Here is a 21,594-nt window from a genome sequence, read left to right on the forward strand (position 1 = left end):
GTGCCCCCACATCGTTCAGGGCAAATTCCCCAGACTTTGTGAGTGCGGGGACACCATTACACGCATGCACTATACATAGGTCACTACCTATGTATAGCGTCACAATGGTAACTCCGAACATGGCCATGTAACATGTCTAAGATCATGGATTTGTCACCCCAATGCCATTCTGGCATTGGGGAGACAATTCCATGATCCCCCGGGTCTCTAGCACAGAACCCGGGTACTGCCAAACTGCCTTTTCCATGATCCCCGGGTCTCTAGCACAGAACCCGGGTACTGCCAAACTGCCTTTTCAGGGTTCGCACTGCAGCTGCTGCCAACTCCTCAGACAGGTTTCTGCCCCCCTGGGGTCCAGGCAGCACTGGCCCAGGAAGGCAGAACAAAGGATTTCCTCTGAGAGAGGGTGTGACACCCTCTCCCTTTGGACATAGGTGTGAAGGCTGGGGAGGAGTAGCCTCCCCCAGCCTCTGGAAATGCTTTGATGGGCACAGATGCTTCCCATCTCTGCATAAACCAGTCTACACCGGTTTAGGGATCCCCCAGCCCTGCTCTGGCGTGAAACTGGACAAAGGAAAGGGGAGTGACCACTCCCCTGACCTGCACCTCCCAGGGGAGGTGCCCAGAGCTCCTCCAGTGTGCCCCAGAACTCTGCCATCTTGGAAACAGAGGTGTTGCTGGCACACTGGACTGCTCTGAGTGGCCAGTGCCATCAGGTGACGTCAGAGACTCCTTCTGATAGGCTCTTACCTGTGTTACTAGCCTATCCTCCTTCCTAAGTAGCCAAACCTCCTTTTCTGGCTATTTAGGGTCTCTGCTTTGGGGAATTCTTTAGATAACGAATGCAAGAGCTCATCAGAGTTCCTCTGCATCTCTCTCTTCACCTTCTGCCACGGAATCGACCGCTGACTGCTCAGGACTCCTGCAAAACCGCAACAAAGTAGCAAAGACGACTACTGCAACCTTGTATCGCTGATCTTGCCGCCTTCTCGACTGTTTTCCTGGTGGTTCATGCTGTGGGGGTAGTCTGCCTCCTCTCTGCACTAGAAGCTCAGAAGAAATCTCCCGTGGGTCGACGGAATCTTCCCCCTGCAACCGCAGGCAACAAAATACTGCATCACCAGTCCTCTGGGTCCCCTCTCAGCACAACGAGCGTGGTCCCTGGAACTCAGAAACTCTGTCCAAGTGACTCCCACAGTCCAGTGACTCTTCAGTCCAAGTTTGGTGGAGGTAAGTCCTTGCCTCCCCACGCTAGACTGCATTGCTGGGTACCGCGTGATTTGCAGCTGCTCCGGCTCCTGTGCACTCTTCCAGGATTTCCTTTGTGCACAGCCAAGCCTGGGTCCGCGACACTCTGCAGTGCACAACCTTCTGAGTTGTCCTCCGGCGTCGTGGGATCTTCTTTTGTGACTTTGGGTGAGCTCCGGTTCACTCCTCTTCGTAGTGCCTGTTCCGGCACTTCTGTGGGTGCTGCCTGCTTCTGAATGGGCTCCCTACCTTGCTGGGCACCCCCCCTGTCTCCTCACACAATTGGCGACATCCTGGTCCCTCCTGGGCCACAGCAGCATTCAAAAACCCTAACTGCGACCCTTGCAGCTAGCAAGACTTGTTTGCGGTCTTTCTGTGTGGGAACACCTCTGCAAGCTTCTTCACGACGTGGGACATCCATCCTCCAAAGGGGAAGTTCCTAGTCCTCTTCGTTCTTGCAGAATCCACAGCTTCTACCATCCGGTGGCAGCTTCTTTGCACCCTCAGCTGGCATTTCCTGGGCATCTGCCCACTCACGACTTTGTCGCGACTCTTGGACTTGGTGCCCTTGTTCCACTGGTACTCTTGTCCAGAAATCCACCTTTGTTGCATTGCTGGTGTTGTTCTTTCTTGCAGAATTCCCCTATCACGACTTCTGTGCTCTCTGGGGAATATAGGTGCACTTTACACCTACTTTTCAGGGTCTTAGGGTGGGCTATTTTTCTAACCCTCACTGTTTTCTTACAGTCCCAGCGACCCTCTACAAGCTCACATAGGTTTGGGGTCCATACGTTATTCGCATTCCACTTTAGGAATATGGTTTGTGTTGCCCCTATACCTATGTGTTCTCATTGCAATCTATTGTGACTGTACATAGCTTGCATTGCTTTCTATTGCTATTACTGCATATTTTTGGTATTGTGTACATATATCTTGTGTATATTTGGCATCCTCATACTGAGGGTACTCACTGAGATACTTTTGGCATATTGTCATAAAAATAAAGTACCTTTATTTTTAGTATATCTGTGCATTGTGGTTTCTTATGATATTGTGCATATGACACCAGTGGTATAGTAGGAGCTTTGCATGTCTCCTAGTTCAGCCTAAGCTGCTCTGCTAGCTACCTTTCTATCAGCCTAAGCTGCTAGACACCTCTTCTACACTAATAAGGGATAACTGGACCTGGTACAGAGTGTAAGTACCCCTTGGTACCCACTACAAGCCAGGCCAGCCTCCTACACTCCTGAACAACACATCATTGGAAAACAGTACAAGATTATTGATGTCCATAACTCCACTAAGTTTCTTCCCTTAGCTATAGTTCAGCATAGTTGGGGTGGAGTTACTGGCCCTAAGCAGGTGGTAGTATCACCTAGCTTACCTGTAGACTGTTTCTTAGGTAATGACCTAGAGACCTCAGGTTGGGCTGAGGTAGAGTTTAATACCCATGCAGCCATGCTGGGTATCCCTGAGGAATTGCTTCCTCTCATTTCAGCTGAAATGAAAAAGCAAAGGAGAGAAAAAGGCCTGAAAACTCAGGATCCTTCTCCGACTACAGGTAAAAAGGGCATCACAGTATCCCCTACCCACCCTGCCATTCAGGATACCATTCCTGTGGTAGGAGAAACCTCTCCTGGGGTGGCACCTGTACCAAGGAAACATCAGCTAACACAGCTGTACTCCCTGAGGTAGAAGTACCTCTCTGTGGGATAACTAATATTGGTGAGAAAAAGAGCACCATTTTAGTTAACATGGAGCATCATTCCAACCCTCACAGAGAAACTTTAGTGCAGCAACCCTGCACTGCCTCACAACACTTAGGACAGCAGCCCTGCCCTAGTGTGGAGCTCATAGGACAGCATCACTGCCCTGCTGCAACTCAAGAGAAACAGAAACCCTGTTCTCTCTTACAGCCATATTGACACATTTTTTGCCCAGCTATGGCTTTACTGAGACAGCATCCCTGTCTGGCAAACTCATCCTTTGATATCGGTCCAGAGGACAATTCCCACTGCTCTAAACTAAAACATACTAATAGGAACTCTGAAAATATAACTTCACATTGCTGGCTAGCTAAAAACCTTCAAACAGGGTGGTTTACATCCCCACAAAGAAGTAACCATATAGTGGATGATAAAGGGAGTAACCAAGCTATTGCAGAGCTACTCTCTACTTATCACCACTTAGACAACACAGATTCAACTGGCCAAGGTTAGCTTTATTGTCCTTTGTTTGGGGGGGGGGGTTGTGTAGGAAGGTAGCCTCTTTCTAGCCTTGTTACACCCACTTTTGGCCTGTTTGTGGGTATACGTCAGGGTGTTTTCACTGTCTCACTGGGATCCTGTTAGCCAGGGCCCAGTGCTCATAGTGAAAACCCTATGTTGTCAGTGTGCTTGTTATGTGTCACTGGGATCCTGCTAGCCAGGACCCCAGTGCTCATAAGTCTGTGGCCTGTATGTGTTCCCTGTGTGGTGCCTAACTGTATCACTAAAGGCTCTGCTAACTAGAACCTCAGTGTTTATGCTCTCTGCTTTCCAAATTTGTCACTACAGGCTAGTGACTAAATTTACCAATTCACATTGGCATACTGGTACACCCATATAATTCCCTTGTATATGGTACTGAGGTACCCAAGGTATTGGGGTTCCAGGAGATCCCTATGGGCTGCAGCATTTCTTTTGCCACCCATAGGGAGCTCTGACAATTCTTACACAGGCCTGCCACTGCAGCCTGCGTGAAATAACGTCCACGGTATTTCACAGCCATTTACCGCTGCACATAAGTAACTTATAAGTCACCTATATGTCTAACCATCACCTAGTGAAGGTTGGGTGCAAAGTTACTTAGTCTGTGGGCACCCTGGCACTAGCCAAGGTGCCCCCACATCGTTCAGGGCAAATTCCCTGGACTTTGTGAGTGCGGGGACACCATTACACGCGTGCACTATACATAGGTCACTACCTATGTATAGCGTCACAATGGTAACTCCGAACATGGCCATGTAACGTGTCTAAGATCATGGAATTGTCACCCCAATACCATCCTGGTATTGGGGGGACAATTCCATGATCCCCTGGGTCTCTAGCACAGAACCCGGGTACTGCCAAACTGACTTTATGGGGTCTCCACGGCAGCTTTTGCTGCTGCCAACCCCTCAGACAGGTTTCTGCCCTCCAAGGGGTCCAGGCAGCCCTGGCGCAGGAAGGCAGAACAAAGGATTTCCTCTGAGAGAGGGTGTTACACCCTCTCCCTTTGGAAATAGGTGTGAAGGGCTGGGGAGGAGTAGCCTTCCCCAGCCTCTGGAAATGCTTTGATGGACACAGATGGTGCCCATCTCTGCATAAGCCAGTCTACACCGGTTCAGGGATCCCCCAGCCCTGCTCTGGCGTGAAACTGGACAAAGGAAAGGGGAGTGACCACTCCCCTGACCAGTACCTCCCAGGGGAGGTGCCCAGAGCTCCTCCAGTGTGTCCCAGACCTCTGCCATCTTGGAAACAGAGGTGTTGGGGGCACACTGGACTGCTCTGAGTGGCCAGTGCCAGCAGGTGATGTCAGAGGCTCCTTCTGATAGGTTCTTACCTCTCTTGGTAGCCAATCCTCCTATCTTGGTAGCCAAACCTCCTTTTCTGGCTATTTAGGGTCTCTGCTTTGGGGAATTCTTCAGATAACTAATGCAAGAGCTCACCAGAGCTCCTCTGATTCTCCTTCTTTGCCTTCTACCAAGGATGGACCGCTGACTGCTCCAGGACGCCTGCAAAACTGCAACAAAGTAGCAAGACGACTACCAGCCACATTGTAGCGCCTAATCCGGCCGGCTTTCTCGACTGTTTCCGGGTGGTGCATGCTCTAGGGGTAGCCTGCCTTCACCCTGCACCAGGAGCTCTGAAGAAATCTCCTGTGGGTCGGCGGAATCTTTCCCCTGCTAACGCAGGCACCAAAAGAATGCATCACTGGTCCTCTGGGTCCCCTCTCATCCTGATGAGCGTGGTCCCTGGAACACAGCAACTCTGTCCAAGTGACTCCCACAGTCCAGTGACTCTTCAGTCCAAGTTTTTGGAGGTAAGTCCTTGCCTCCCCACGCTAGACTACAAAGCTGTGTACTGTGTGATTTGCAGCTGCTCCGGCTCCTGTGTTCTCTTCCAGGATTTCCTTCATGCACAGCCTAGCCTGGGTCCCCATCACTCCCGTCCTGCAGTACACAACCCTCTGAGTTGGCCTCTGACGTCGTGGGACCCTCTTTTGTAACTTCGCGTGGACTCCGGTTCACTAATCTTCTAAGTGCCTGTTGGGGTACTTCTGCGGGTGCTGCCTGCTTCTGTGAGGGCTCTCTGAGTTGCTGAGCGCCCCCTCTGTCTCCTCCTTCACAAGGCGACATCCTGATCCTTTTTTTTATTTATAAAGAAGTGAGAATAGAGCACACATAAGATAGTATCACTCTGTTGTCAATTTTAAAGTGGTCATGACCCACTGAATTGTGTAAGAAAACCGTAATATAAATTTCTGCAAAAGTGGTATCAGTGCAATATTTGATAGTTAAAAAGTTGAAGAACAAGAGAAAAAAAGTTTTAATTAAAAAATTAAAATCATTACGTTTAATATATAACAAGAGAATTGTTGTTTTCAAACTTAACAATACAATTTAAATTGCATACCAAATAACTTATCCATACATGAAAAAGTTCACCAGAAATTAGACAGATGTATATTCGAATCAACGAAAGAGTGGTTCGTCCCTTAACATGTTCATACAAAGTCCAACAGATTGGTTATAGGGGTGGAGATTATCCACTCTGATGATTTAGAAGCGGAAGGGTTTATCTTCATCCAATAGAAAAAAGAGTTATCCGGTTCATCCAAATTCAGCCGACACGTGTTTCGTCCTACAAGGGACTTTATCAAGGCTTTATCTTTTTCTTTTTAATATTCGTTGTTTTAAGTTGATAATGTAAGTCCAAAGTTTTTCACAAAATCATGAAGAATCTGTAATTATATGTCCCCATTTATGAAATGTATCTGTAATGGTCCAATGTCAACCTGACATCCAAATATAGGGTGCCTTTCAAAGTTGTGTATCATCAAATAGTCGATCCTTCGGTAACGGCTTCAAAATCCTGATCCTTCCTGGTCCTCTGCAGTATCCAAAAACCTCTACCGCAACCCTTGCAGCTAGCAAGGCTTGTTTGCAGTATTTCTGCGTGGGAACACCTTTGCAAGCTTCATCGCGACGTGGGGCATCTGTCTTCCAAAGGAGAAGTTCCTAGTCCTCTTCTTTCTTGCAGAATTCCAAGCTTCTTCCATCCGGAGGCAGCTTCCTTGCACCTTCATCCGGGGTTTCCTGGGTTCCTGCCCCCCCTGGTCACTGTCGCGACTATTGGACTTGGTCCCCTTGCCTTGCAGGTCCTAAGGTCTGGAAATCCGTTGTCAGTGCACTGCTGGTGTTTGTTGTTCTTGCAGAATCCCCCTATCACGACTATTGTGCTCTCTTGGGGTAGTAGGTGTACTTTACTCCTACTTTTCAGGGTCTTGGGGTGGGGTATCTTGGACACCCTGACTGTTTTCTTACAGTCCCAGCGACCTTCTACAACAGAGGTCTTCAAACTGGGGGGCGGGCCCCCCTTGGGGGGCCTCAAGTGATCCCAGGGGGGGCGCCAAACTCTGGCCAAAAGAAATATTATACAGATAACATGCCTTTGTTTTAAGCAGAAGCATGTTATTGCAGTTTTAAAAAGTTAACAGTAGTTAACTGCAATGTTTAAATAGATTTAGACCTATTTAAACATTGGCATCTTTCTAAAATAATTGTGAAAAATTCTGAGGGGGGGCCCAATGATTTTTATTTTTCAACTGGGGGGGCGCGGCATTAAAAAGTTTGAAGACCACTGCGTCTACAAGCTCCCATAGGTCTGGGGTCCAATCGTGATTCGCATTCCACTTTTGGAGTATATGGTTTGTGTTGCCCCTATAGCTATGCTTGCATATTGCAACCTATTGTAATTCTACACTGTTTGCATTACTTTTCTGACTCTTACTTACCTAATTTCGGTTTGTGTACATATAACTTGTGTATATTACTTACCTTCTTACTGAGGATACTCACTGAGATAATTGTGGCATATTGTCATACAAATAAAGTACCTTTATTTTTAGTAACTCTGTGTATTGTGTTTTCTTATGATATTGTGCATATGATATAAGTGGTATAGTAGGAGCTTTGCATGTCTCCCAGTTCAGCCTAAGCTGCTTTGCCATAGCTACCTTCTATCACCCTAAGCTGCTAGAAACACCTCTATTCTACTAATAAGGGATAACTGGACCTGGCACAAGGTGTAAGTACCTTTGTACCCACTACAAGCCAGGCCAGCCTCCTACAGGTGACTCGTAAATTATGTATTCGCATACACTCGCTCTCAACACCCTAATAGGGTGCACTAATATCCGTCAGGTTAGCAGTCACTGCACTCGCTGACCCCCTCCTTTTAGCCCCCAAACCCTTCCTCAACCCCCCAACCAACCGCACTACCCCATCTCCCACTAGCTGAACAACTGCCTTTGCCCAGAAGTTAGGCTGCAAACAGCCGGAATCACACTTGTTCAGGCACTCAGGACAATATGGGGGGAAAAGGAGAAATACCAGCAGAGCTGATAATAGTCAACAAATGGAGGTTTGGACACCATCTAGAAGTTCACTGAGAGGTCTCCGCACTGTGCCTTCCAGCTCGGGCCCAGGTCTGCAAGACACAGGGGAGGGTCGTTGGGGGACACACGCTGGTCACAGTGGCGCCGAGCCAGGCACTCTAATACACAATAGTTTCCAAATCCTGCACTTCCCTTGGAGGAGCGCAACGTCTGGGGTGCAATTACTTGAGAAGCCCCTGACGGTCCCGGTTGCACATGAAGACATACTAATCTGCACCTTCCTAGTTGGAGGTGCTACATCGGGTATACAATGACTTGAATCACTCCAGACCATTCTGATCGCAACCACAATGTGTTCAAAATCATGCCTCCCTGGAATGAGGCACAACGTCTGGTGCACAATGACTTGAGCTGCACCAGACAATCCTTGAACAAGCATACAAAGAATTCCAATTCTGTGCCTCCCGGGAATGAAGCACAACATCTGGTGCGCAATGACTTGAGTCACAGCAGACGATCCGCTTCATACACAAAAGATGCAAGATCAGTGGAGCTGCACGAGGTAGGATATGGCACTGCTCCTGGGATGCCCACACCTCCAAGAATTGTCACCTGTGGCACCGCACACAATGAGCATGCAGTCAGGCGTTAGATGAGAGCAATGCGGCTCACTCGACAAAGGCGGGCCACACAGGGTCCCAAACTGGTGAATCTGCTCACAGTAAACCAGCTGGTTATGCATGTTGTGGCCCCACCATGAAGGGCCACGCTCCTTGAAATTCGGCCAATACTTTGAAGGCACCGTACCAGGCACGAGGTGACATTGGTAGAAGGTATAGGTCTTTCATTGGAGGTCTTTGATGTCCCTGAGACCTCAACGAGGGAACAGGGGCATGCCATTGTGCCTTTGGAGAGCACACTTCAGAGTGCCATACTGCAGCGAACCAGTTTTCCCAGGCAACCACAGTGTCGGAAGGGTGTAAATACTATTTGTGCAGAACAGAGTCCCCTGGCAGTGTGCACCACATGGTCCAGCAGCTCTGTCCCACGTTCCTGAAAGCGTAGCTCTAAGTTTCTGAAGTGTGGTACCAGTAGATGCACTGAAGTGTGCCTTTGAAGTTGGGGGTGGTTGAAAGGGTTCCCTTTTGAACCACAGATGTCTCCCTTAAATATAAGTCCTGTCTGCTGCGGGGCCATCAACTGCAGATCATTATCTTTAGTGGGGCCATGATCTGGCTCTGAGAGGGCGAGTGCCAAAACCTCTCCCTCCAATCTATCCAGCCAGGCCCTCAACCGGCAGAGGCCTGTGGTTCCAGGCTCCCAAGTTTTATGGCTGTCGCTGGGGAATGACCAGATATCTTTCTCTAGCCTCCAGTGAAATGGAGTTTGAAGTACAAGGCACCAAATGGGAGTTTTTAGAATCTAGAAATGCCCACTTCTTAGAAGTGGCATTTCTAGAGCATTACTGACAAAGCTGCCTTTACCATGGGGAGGGGTTTGTTTTTCCCTGTGAATCCAATAATAGTAGTGAACAAGTGCAGCTGTTCCACTACAAACCACTGTTGCAGTTCAGGATCAGTTGAAACCTGTCCCCATGTTAATCTATGGACAGAGCAGCTCTCATGTGTAGTGAAAACACACATGGGTATTCTTGAACTACATGTGCACCTGTGCCCTGGTGCATGCACAAGTCCCACAGGGGCAGTCAGGACACAAGTTAAAGAACACCACACAGGTGTAAGTGCGCCCATTCAGGCCTGCTGTGACAGGCCCCATACATAGGGGCACACCAGTGTGCATATGTGCACATACTGGTCAGTGCCACTTTCCTGACACAGGTAGGAATACGCATACGCTTTCACACTGTATTCACAGTGGGAAAGCACATAGGTTCCAAAGGAACTTGAAGAGAATCAGCAAAACTATGTAGAAAAAGCAAAAAGTTTGGGGAAACACTTCATCAGAGTATCAGGTCTAACTGTCTCGAAGAACAATAATTATTAAAAAGCCTGACTAGAGGAACAGGAATAATTTTCAATTTTGAACAAGCATCATCAGAGGTTTTGAAGAGGTGAATCACAGAACTTGGGACTACACAACATCGGGTGCAAGCACATTCAAAACATTTACAAAAGTGCCATGCAGCCATGACTATGAAGGAGGAACTACACCTCCCAGACATCACTGGTGTCTGTCCTGCTAGGAGAGGTAGAGGTAGCAGGAGGAGGGCCCAGAGCTCTAAAGTGCTTTTATTCCTACTACATGGGACATTTTGCAGCTGTGCCTGGAAGAGATGAACTACATCTCCTAGGTTTCACTGGTGTTTGTCCTGCAAGGGTGGAGGAGACAGCAGGAGGAGTCACCCTCCAATACTATAAAGCACTTATTCTATTCTCGCTTCCTGGTATGTAAAATGAGACATGTATAGGCTGTGCCCAGGCATAGACCAGGCCAAGACCAGGCTCATCAGTGACTAGAAGAGGTGCAACCCCCCCCGCCCTTGAATCTTTGACCTTTTTTATATTGTGGCCAAAATGAAATCTGCAGTAGCAGCATGCCCTGGAAAAGGAATGCTTCTCAACATGTATTGGCAACTTTTTAACACGCATGATGGGCATTTTGGACCATTAAACTGTATTGGTGGAGCAGAGTGCCACACACCACGCATTAACTGGGGCCAACAGTAATACAATTATTTGCACTGGTGTTAGCATTAATTCTTTAAAAGAGACCACTTAATCTAATGCCAATTCCTGTATTGTGAATGACAATATCTGCATTCATAAACCACCATAGAAACTCACAATGGTTGCCCACCAGCAAAGAAAAACAAGCATTGGCAAAGCCAGTAGGTCTTGCTTATGCACAAGCTATTGGCTTTGCCAATGTGTTTTACCCATTCTGTATACCAACGTGGCTGCTGTTCAGCAGGGCTAAAAGTTAGTGGCGTAGACGAGAGTGGAGTGGAGTGGCGTGGAGTGGAGTAGAGTGTCAGAGTGCATTGGAGTAGATTGGTGTAGAGTGAAGTGGTTTAGTGTGTAATAGAGTAGTGTGGAGTTGTGTCATAGAATGAAGTGTCGTAGATTGGAGTGTCATAGAGTGGAGTGGCACAGAGTGGAGTACAGTGTTGTATGTAGAGTGGAGTGCCATAGAGTGGAGCATCTTCATCTTAGACTGTAGTGCATAAAGTAGAGTGTTGTAGCATGGAGTGGCGTAGGGTAGAGTGACATAATGTGGAGTGGCATAGAGTGGTATAAAGTGGAGTAGAATGTCATAGAATGGAATGGTGTAGAGAAGAGTGCTGTAGAGTGGAGTGGCATAGAGTTGAGTGGTGTACAGTGTCATAGAGTGGGATGGAGTGACATAGAATGGAATAGAGTGGAACAGGCTGGTGTAGAGTAGAGTAGAGTGTTGTAGAGGGCTAGAGCATAATGGCATACAGTGGAGTGTCATAGAGTGGAGAAGCATAAAGTGCAGTTGAGTGGGGTAGAGTGTAATTAAGTGGTGCAGAGTAGAGTGGCATAGAGTGGAATGGTGTAGTGTAGAGTGGCATAGAGTTGAGTGGCATGGAGTGGCATAGAGTGGAGTAGATTGCTGTGGAGTGTCAGAGTATTGTCAGGTGGAATAGAGCGTCGTGGAATGTCATATGTAAAGCAGAATGTCATAGAGTTGTATAGAGTGTCTGAGTATCACAAAGTTTAGTGTAGTAGAGTGAAGTGGTATAGAGTGGAGTAGAGTGTTGTGGAGTGGCATACAGTGTCGGGTGGAGTGAAGTTAAGTGTCGTAGAGTGGAGTGTTGTATAGTGTCGTGGCATGAAGTTTAGTAAAATGGAGTGTCGCAGAGTGGCGTAGAGTTAAGTAGAGTGGTGTGGAGTGGCGTACAGTGGAGTAGAGTATTGTAGCATAAAGTGTTGTGGAGTGGTGCAGTGTCAGGGTGTAGTTAGAGTGTCAGAGTGGAATAGAGTATTGTGGTTTAGAGTGGAGTGGCATAGAGTGGAGTAAAGTGACATAGGATGGCATAGAGAGGCGTGCTGTAGGGTGGAGTGGTGAAGACTCAGTAGATTATCATAGTGCAGAGTGGAGCGACACAGAGTGGAGTAGTGTAGAGTGTCCTAGAGTATTGTGGTATGGAGTAGAGTGCCGTAGAGATGGGTAGAGTGTTGTAGCATGGAATGCCAAAGAGTGGAGTGCCGTAGGGTGTTGAGAAGTGGAGAGGCAGTGAGTAGAGTGGAATGGAGTGGTGTATAGTTTCGATGATTGGAGTGGCATAGAGTGGAGTAAGGTGCATTAGAGGGGAATGTCGTAGAGTAGAGTGGCATAAAGTGGAGCAGCATGCATCGGAGAGCCATAGATTGAAGGAGAGTGGAGTGGAGTGTTGTAGAGTGGAGTGGCTTAGACTGGAGTGGTGTAAAGTGGAGTAGAATGAGGTAGAGTGTCTTAGAGTGGTGTAGATTGGAGTGTCATAGAATACAGTGGCATAGAGTGGAGTACAGTGTTTTACAGTGCAGTTGCATAGAGTGGAGTAGCGTAGAAGGCCCTAGAGTGGAGTGGCAGTGAGAAGAGTGTGTAGAGGTGATGTGGTGTAGAGTGGAGTGGCATAGAGTGAATAAAAGTGTCACTGAGGGGTGTAGAGTGGAGTAAAGCCTTGTGGAGTGGAGTAGAGAAGAGTGGAGCGGCGTAGAGGCAAGTAAAGTGTCACAGAGTGGCGTAGAGTGAAGTAAAGCATTGTAGAATGGAGTGGAGTAGCATAGAGTGTCTTAGAGTGGAGTAGAGTAGATTGGAATGTCATAGGATGAAGTGGCATAGAGTGGAGTGGCGTAGTGTCGTGGAGTCGCGTAGAATGGTGTAGAGTGGAGTAAGGTGACATAGAGTGGAGTGGCATAGAGTGGAGCAGCATAGAATGGAGTAAAGTGGAGTGGCATAGATTGGAGTGGTGCAGAGTGTCATAGAGTAGAGTGTTGTAGAGTGGAGTGTCATAGAGCGGATAGGGGTAGAGTGTCATGGAGTGAGGTAAAGTGGAGTACGGTGACATAGCATGGAGCAGCATAGAGTGGCATAGGTTGGAGGAGAGTGTTGTAGAATTGAGTGCCGTAAAGTGGGATGGTATAGAGTGGAGCAGTGTATAGGGTCCTAGAGTGGAGTGGTGTGGAAGAGTGTCATAGAGTGGATTCGGGTGTCGTGGATTGTAGTAGAGTGTAGTGGTGCAGGGTGGAGTAGAGTGGAGTGGAATGGCATAGAGTGGAGTAAAGTGTCTTGAAATGATGTAGAGTGGAGTAAAGAGTTGTAAAGTGGAGTGAAAAATGTCACTCTACTTTACAACACTTAGAGAGAGGCATAGAGTGAAGTAAAATGGAGTGGAATGTTGTAGAGTGGAGTGTTGTAGAGGGGAGTGAAGTGGCGTAGAGTGGAGTAGCATAGAATACAGTAATGTCATAGAGTGGTGTGGCACAGAGTGCAATGTCATGGAGTGGCGTATAGTGGAGTTAAGTGTCCTGGAGTGTTGTAGAGTGGCATAGAGTGGAGTGGTGTAGAGTGGCATAGTGTGTTGTCGTAGAGTGGAGTGACGCAGAGTATAGTGCCATGAAGTAGTGTTGGATAGAGTGGCTTAGAGTGGAGTTGCATAGAGTGGAGAAAGGTTCATAGAGTGGCATAGACTGGAGTGGATTGTCATGGAGTAGCGGTGAGTGCAGCAGAGTGCGTAGAATGCAGTGGCATAGAGTGAAGGGCCATAGACTGGAGTGTTGTAGAGTGGCATGGAGTAGAGTATCCTAAAGTGGAGTGACGTAGAGTGCCATAGAGTGTCAAAGAGTGGAGTGAAGTAGAAAGGTGTGGGATGGATTATGTTAGAGTGCCATAGAGTGGAGACGCATGGTGTGGTAGCACACTGCCATTACACATAACACATTTTTAATTGAAATTACTACTACATTTGCACAGACATACTGTTTTTCTGATTCAAACTACAGAGCACACAAATGATAATGTGGAAACCAGCAGCACCTAGTGTAGGAAAGTACCATCTTGCCTGGCATGTTACCCCCATTTTTCACTGTATATATGTTGTTTTAGTTGTATGTGTCACTGGGACCCTGCCAGCCAGGGCCCCAGTGCTCATAAGTGTGCCTGAATGTGTTACCTGTGTTATGACTAACTGTCTCACTGAGGCTCTGCTAATCAGAACCTCAGTGGTTATGCTCTCTCATTTCTTTCAAATTGTCACTAACAGGCTAGTGACCAATTTTACCAATTTATATTGGCTTACTGGAACACCCTTATAATTCCCTAGTATATGGTACTGAGGTACCCAGGGTATTGGGGTTCCAGGAGATCCCTATGGGCTGCAGCATTTCTGTTGCAACCCATAGGGAGCTCTGAAAATTCTTACACAGGCCTGCCACTGCAGCCTGAGTGAAATAACGTCCACGTTATTTCACAGCCATTTTACACTGCACTTAAGTAACTTATAAGTCACCTATATGTCTAACCTTTACCTGGTAAAGGTTGGGTGCTAAGTTACTTAGTGTGTGGGCACCCTGGCATTAGCCAAGGTGCCCCCACATTGTTCAGGGTCAATTCCCCGGACTTTGTGAGTGCGGGGACACCATTACACGAGTGCACTACATATAGGTCACTACCTATATGTAGCTTCACCATGGTAACTCCGAATATGGCCATGTAACATGTCTATGATCATGGAATTGCCCCCTCTATACCATCCTGGCATAGTTGGCACAATCCCATGATCCCAGTGGTCTGTAGCACAGACCCTGGTACTGCCAAACTGCCTTTCCCGGGGTTTCACTGCAGCTGCTGCTGCTGCCAACCCCTCAGACAGGCTTCTGCCCTCCTGGGGTCCAGCCAGGCCTGGCCCAGGATGGCAGAACAAAGGACTTCCTCTGAGAGAGGGTATGACACCCTCTCCCTTTGGAAAATGGTGAGAAGGCAGGGGAGGAGTAGCCTCCCCCAGCCTCTGGAAATGCTTTCATGGGCACACATGGTGCCCATTTTTTGCATAAGCCAGTCTACACCGGTTCAGGGACCCCTTAGCCCTGCTCTGGCGCGAAACTGGACAAAGGAAAGGGGAGTGACCACTCCCCTGACCTGCACCTCCCCTGGGAGGTGTCCAGAGCTCCTCCAGTGTGCTCCAGACCTCTGCCATCTTGGAAACAGAGGTGCTGCTGGCACACTGGACTGCTCTGAGTGGCCAGTGCCGTCAGGTGACGTCAGAGACTCCTTCTGATAGGCTCCTTCAGGTGTTGCTAGCCTATCCTCTCTCCTAGGTAGCCAAACCCTCTTTTCTGGCTATTTAGGGTCTCTGTCTCTTGGGATTCCTTAGATAACGAATGCAAGAGCTCATTTGAGTTCCTCTGCATCTCTCTCTTCACCTTCTGCCAAGGAATCGACTGCTGACCGCGCTGGAAGCCTGCAAAACTGCAACATAGTAGCAAAGACGACTACTGCAACTCTGTAACGCTGATCCAGCCGCCTTCTCGACTGCTTTCCTGGTGGTGCATGCTGTGGGGGTAGTCTGCCTCCTCTCTACACTAGAAGCTCCGAAGAAATCTCCTGTGGGTCGACGGAATCGTCCCCCTGCAACCGCAGGCACCAAAGAACTGCATCACCGGTACCTTGGGTCTCCTCTCAGCACGACAAGCGAGGTCCCTTGAATCCAGCAACTCTGTCCAAGTGACTCCCACAGTCCAGTGACTCTTCAGTCCAAGTTTGGTGGAGGTAAGTCCTTGCCTCCCCACGCCAGACTGCATTGCTGGGAACCGCGACTTTTGCAGCTACTCCAGCCTCCGTGCACTTCCGGCGGAAATCCTTTGTGCACAGTCCAGCCTGGGTCCACGGCACTCTAACCTGCATTGCACGACCTCCTAAGTTGTTCTCCGGCGACGTGGGACTCCTTTGTGCGACTTCGGGTGAGCACTGCTTCATGCACCCTTGTAGTGCCTGTTTCTGGCACTTCTGCGGGTGCTGCCTGCTGCTGAGAGGGCTCCTTGTCTTGCTCGACGCCCCCTCTGTCCCCTGACGCAATTGGCCTGGGCCACAGCAGCATCCAAAAACACTAACCGCACGATTTGCAGCTAGCAAGGCTTGTTGGCAGTCTTTTGGCGGGAAAACACTTCTGCACAACTCTCCACGGCGTGATGGATCCGTCCTCCAAAGGGGAAGTCTCTAGCCCTTGTCGTTCCTGCAGAAACCTAAGCTTCTACTGTCCAGTAGCAGCTTCTTTGCACCCACAGCTGGCATTTCCTGGGCATCTGCCCATCTCCGACTTGCTTGTGACCTTTGGACTTGGTCCCCTTGTTCCACAGGTACCCTCGACTGGAAATCCATTGTTGTTGCATTGCTGGTTTGTGTCTTTCCTGCAGAATTCCCCTATCACGACTTCTATGTCTTTTGGGGAACTTTAGTGCACTTTGCACTCACTTTTCAGGGTCTTGGGGTGGGCTATTTTTCTAACCCTTACTATTTTCTAATAGTCCCAGCGACCCTCTACAAGGTCACATAGGTTTGGGGTCCATTCGTGGTTCGCATTTCACTTTTGGAGTATATGGTTTGTGTTGCCCCTATCCCTATGTGTCTCCATTGCACCCTATTGTAACTATACATTGTTTGCACTGTTTTCTAATACTATTACTGCATATTTTGGTATTGTGTACATATATCTTGTGTATATTTGCTATCCTCATACTGAGGGTACTCAATGAGATACTTTTGCCATATTGTCATAAAAATAAAGTACCTTTATTTTTAGTATATCTGTGTATTGTGTTTTCTTATGATATTGTGCATATGACACTAGTGGTACTGTAGGAGCTTCACTCGTCTCCTAGTTCAGCCTAAGCTGCTCTGCTAAGCTACCATTATCTATCAGCCTATGCTGCTAGACACCCTATACACTAATAAGGGATAACTGGGCCTGGTGCAAGGTGTAAGTACCCCTTGGTACTCACTACAAGCCAGTCCAGCCTCCTACATTGGTTGTGCAGCGGTGGGATAAGTGCTTTGAAACTACTTACCACTTTTGTCATTGTACTTTTCATAAGAGAAAAATATACAAAACAAGTTCAGTGTATGTACACATAACTAAAAAGTTTTGCATTTCCTCTTTTCATTCTTTTCTAAAGTGCTGAAAAGTACTTCTAAACTTTCAAAAAGTTCTTAAAAAGTTAAAAAAGTTTTTTTTTCTGTCTTTCTAAAAGTTCTAAAAACTTTTTCTCACTTTTTCTGTCACTTAAACTCTTTCTAAAATGTCTGGCACAGGCCAAAATGTTGATCTGTCCAAACTTGCATATGACCACCTTAGCTGGAAAGGAGCAAGGAGTCTCTGTATAGAAAGAGGTTTGAGTGTAGGGAAGAATCCTTCCTTGGAATTATTGCTTAACATGCTTAGAGAACAAGATAAGGCCAAAAGGGCCCCATCTGTTGAAAAAGTAGCTAATGGTTCCCAATCTGATCCAGGGACCTCCCTAGGAAAAGATTCAGGAAAGAAACTTCAGAGCCTGCCCATTACTAGACAGTCTAGCATAGTTGGTACTGATGTAGAGTCACACCATACAGATAGTGTTGTCTCACATCATAGCAAGAGCATTCATTCTCACCACAGTAGAAGTGATGTTTCTGTTAACCAAGCTGTTAGGGTGCCTTCTGTAAGGGATAGGTCTCCTTCTGTCCATTCTCACCATACTTCTGTTTCAAGGCATGTCCCTCCCACCCACCCTGATGACAGATTGTTAGAAAGGGAGCTCAATATATTGAGAGTGGAACAAACCAGACTGAAGCTCAAGAAGCAACAGCTGGATTTGGATAGACAGACCTTAGAAGTAGAGAAGGAGAAACAGAAGTTGGGTTTAGAAACCCATGGTGGCAGCAGCAGTATTCCCCATAGTCATCCTGCAAAATAGCATGATTCCAGGAATCTGCACAAGATAGTTCCCCCTTATAAGGAGGGGTATGACATTAACAAGTGGTTTGCTGCACTTGAGATGGCCTGTGTTGTACAGGATGTCCCTCAAAGGCAGTGGGCTGCTATCCTATGGCTATCATTTAGTGGAAAAGGTAGGGATAGGCTCCTTACTGTGAAAGAAAGTGAAGCCAATGATTACAAAGTTCTTAAGAATGCACTCCTGGATGGTTATGGCTTAACCACTGAACAATACAGGATAAAGTTCAGTGAGACCAAAAAGGAGTCTTCACAAGACTGGGTTTATTTCATTGACCATTCAGTGAAGGCCTTGGAGGGGTGGTTACATGGCAGTGAAGTTACTGATTATGACAGCCTGTATAACTTGATCCTGAGAGAGCATATTCTTAATAATTGTGTGTCTGATTTGTTGCACCAGTACTTGGTGGACTCTGATCTGACCTCTCCCCAAGAATTGGGAAAGAAGGCAGACAAATGGGTCAGAACAAGGGTGAACAGAAAAGTTCATACAGGGGGTGACAAAGATGGCTACAAGAAGAAGGATGTTAAGTCTTCTGACAAGGGTGGGGACAAATCTAAAAATGAGTCTTCATCAGGCCCACAAAAACACTCTGGTGGGGGTGGTGGGCCCAAATCCTCTTCTAATCAAAACAAAGAAAAGAAACCATGGTGCTATTTATGTAAAATAAAAGGCCATTGGACAACAGATCCCAGTTGTTCAAAGAAAAGCACCAAGCCTCCTACCACTACAACCCCTACTGCTACACCTAGTGTCCCTACTAATAGCAGTGGTGGTGGGAGCAAACCTACTAATAGCCAATCCAAGGGAGTAGCTGGGCTCACTTTTGGTAACTTAGTTGGGGTTGGTCTTGTTAGGGAGTCCCTAGAGGCTGTGTTAGTCTCTGAGGGGGCTATTGATTTAGCCACCTTAGTTGCTTGTAAGGAAGTACTTAATATGGATAAGTACAAGCAGCTACCCCTAATAAATGGTGTTGAGGTTCAGGCCTATAGGGACACTGGTGCCAGTGTGACTATGGTCATAGAGAAACTGGTCCACCCTGAACAACACCTACTTGGTCACCAGTACCAAGTTACCGATGCTCACAACAACACACTTAGCCACCCCATGGCTGTTGTAAATCTCAACTGGGGGGGTTACTGGTCCAAAGAAAGTTGTGGTAGCCACAGATTTACGTGTAGACTGTCTACTAGGAAATGATTTGGAGACATCAGCTTGGTCAGATGTGGAGTTGGAGGCCCATGCAGCAATGCTGGGCATCCCAGGGCATATTTTTGCTTTAACCAGGGCTCAGGCCAAAAAGCAAAAAGGACAGGGAAACTTGGATCCTGGAACAATGGACCAAGTGCTCCCTAAAGCTAGGGCTAGTAGAAGTAAAGCACTTCCTACTATCCCTCCCTCTACAGTGGATTCTAATTCTGAGGATGAAGAATTTCTACCCTGTGCAGAACCTACACCAGAGGAGTTGGAAGCAGACACTGCTGAGCTTTTGGGTGAAGGGGGGCCTGCCAGGGAGGAGCTGAGTGTGGCACAGCAAACCTGTCCCACACTAGAGGGTCTAAGACAGCAAGCTGTCAAACAAGCTAATGGGGATGTCAGTGACTCTCACAGAGTTTACTGGGAGGACAACCTCTTGTACACTGAAGCAAGGGATCCTAAACCTGGAACTGCCAGGAGGTTAGTGATTCCTCAGGAGTACAGAAAGTTCCTCCTAACTCTAGCCCACGACATTCCCCTAGCTGGACATCTGGGACAAATGAAAACTTGGGGCAGGCTTGTTCCCTTGTTTCATTGGCCTAGAATGTCTGAGGACACAAAAGAATTTTGTAAGTCCTGTGAAACCTGTCAAGCCAGTGGCAAGACAGGTGGCACTCCAAAGGCACCCCTTATTCCACTGCCTGTGGTTGGTGTTCCCTTTGAAAGGGTAGGGATTGACATAGTTGGCCCCCTTGACCCTCCTACTGCTTCAGGCAATAGGTTTATCTTAGTGGTAGTGGACCATGCCACAAGATATCCTGAAGCAATTCCTTTAAGGACCACTACAGCACCTGCAGTGGCAAAGGCCCTCCTGGGAATATTTTCTAGGGTGGGCTTCCCAAAGGAAGTAGTATCAGACAGAGGAAGCAATTTCATGTCTGCTTACTTAAAGGCCATGTGGAAAGAGTGTGGTGTGACTTACAAGTTCACTACACCCTATCATCCACAAACAAATGGACTAGTGGAGAGATTTAACAAAACTCTCAAAGGCATGATTATGGGACTCCCTGAAAAACTCCGCAGGAGATGGGATATCCTTTTACCATGCCTCCTTTGTGCCTACAGGGAGGTACCCCAGAAAGGAGTGGGCTTCAGCCCCTTTGAACTCCTCTTTGGACACCCTGTTAGGGGTCCACTAACACTTGTCAAGGATGGTTGGGAACAACCTTTAAAAGCTCCAAAGCAAGATATTGTGGATTATGTACTTGGCCTCAGATCAAGGATGGCTGAGTACATGAAAAAGGCCAGTAAAAACCTTCAGGCCAGCCAAGAGCTCCAAAAGCAATGGCATGACCAGAAGGCTGTTTTGGTTCAGTACAAACCAGGACAGAAAGTGTGGGTCTTGGAGCCTGTGGCCCCAAGAGCACTCCAAGATAAATGGAGTGGACCCCACACAATTGTTGAGAAAAAGGGTGAAGTCACCTACTTAGTTGACTTAGGCACTGCCAGGAGTCCCCTTAGGGTGCTCCATGTCAATCGCCTTAAACCCTACTATGACAGGGCTGATCTCACCCTGCTCATGGCAACTGATGAGGGACAGGAAGAAGACAGTGATCCTCTACCTGATCTCTTCTCTTCCACAGAACAAGATGCTCTTGTGGAAGGTGTAGTTTTGGCTGATTGTCTTACTGCTGAGCAGAAAGACCATTGCATAAATCTCCTGGGTCAGTTTTCTGAACTCTTCTCTACTGTGCCAGGTACCACTTCTTGGTGTGAGCACACTATAGATACTGGAGACAGCTTGCCTGTCAAAAGTAAAATCTATAGGCAGCCTGACCATGTCACAGACTGCATAAAGCAAGAGGTGCAGAAAATGTTAGAACTGGGAGTGGTTGAGCACTCTGAAAGTCCATGGGCTTCTCCTGTGGTACTTGTACCAAAACCTCATTCCAAGGATGGAAAGAAAGAAATGCGGTTTTGTGTTGATTACAGAGGTCTCAACCAGGTAACCAAAACTGATGCTCACCCTATACCCAGGGCAGATGAGCTCATAGATACACTGGCATCTGCCAAGTATCTAAGCACTTTTGATTTGACTGCAGGGTATTGGCAGATCAAATTATCAGAAGATGCTAAACCTAAGACTGCATTTTCAACCATTGGAGGCCATTACCAATTCACAGTAATGCCTTTTGGATTGAAAAATACACCTGCCACTTTTCAGAGAATGGTGAACACAGTCCTGCAAGGGCTGGAAGCTTTTAGTGCAGCATATCTGGACGATATAGCTGTCTTTAGCTCCAGTTGGGATGATCACCTGATCCACCTATGGAAAGTTTTAGAGGCCCTGCAAAAGGCAGACCTCACTATCAAGGCTTCAAAGTGCCAGATAGGGTAGGGGAAGGTGGTTTATCTGGGGCACCTTGTTGGTGGGGAACAGATTGCACCACTTCAGGGGAAAATCCAAACTATTATAGATTGGGTTCCTCCTACTACTCAGACTCAGGTGAGAGCCTTCCTAGGCCTCACTGGGTATTACAGGAGGTTCATTAAGAACTAT

Source organism: Pleurodeles waltl, chromosome 3_1 (genome assembly GCF_031143425.1).
Source record: "Pleurodeles waltl isolate 20211129_DDA chromosome 3_1, aPleWal1.hap1.20221129, whole genome shotgun sequence".
Lineage (NCBI taxonomy): Eukaryota > Metazoa > Chordata > Amphibia > Caudata > Salamandridae > Pleurodeles > Pleurodeles waltl.